Here is a 493-nt window from a genome sequence, read left to right on the forward strand (position 1 = left end):
TGATTGGATTTTTAAACCATTCCTCCCCTCCCATCTCCTCTGCCACACTCCCATCCATGCTGTTAATGGCTCTGTTGCTCAGCTGGCCCAAATTTTGGGCTGTCCCCACTTAACCTTGACCTGCAAAGCCCTCCGGGGTCCTCCATGAAATGCAAAAGAAGAGCTGCCCAGGGGAGGGGGGAGAAGCCGCCGCAGCCCGTGCTCGGGTGACAGGGCCATTCAATGAGCAGACAGAGAAGGGGATGATAGCCCAGCTCAGGAAACAATATCTCCCCTAATCCCCAAATTGTGTCTCCTGGGGATCGTTAACCAAATATCTTGTCCACAGCTTAATTGTAGCCAATTATGCCAGCAGGGAAGAGTTCACCTTCATTGTGTGGGCACAAAGAGGAGCTGAGCAGGAGAGCTGGGATCAGTCTACTCAGAGAAAATTCAACAAATGAGGCTTTGTGAATAGCTTTCCTCGTTCTTTTTTGCTTTTATTTTCTCTTTT

This window comes from Manacus vitellinus, unplaced genomic scaffold (genome assembly GCF_001715985.3).
Source record: "Manacus vitellinus isolate BGI_N305 unplaced genomic scaffold, ASM171598v3 scaffold_75_pilon, whole genome shotgun sequence".
Lineage (NCBI taxonomy): Eukaryota > Metazoa > Chordata > Aves > Passeriformes > Pipridae > Manacus > Manacus vitellinus.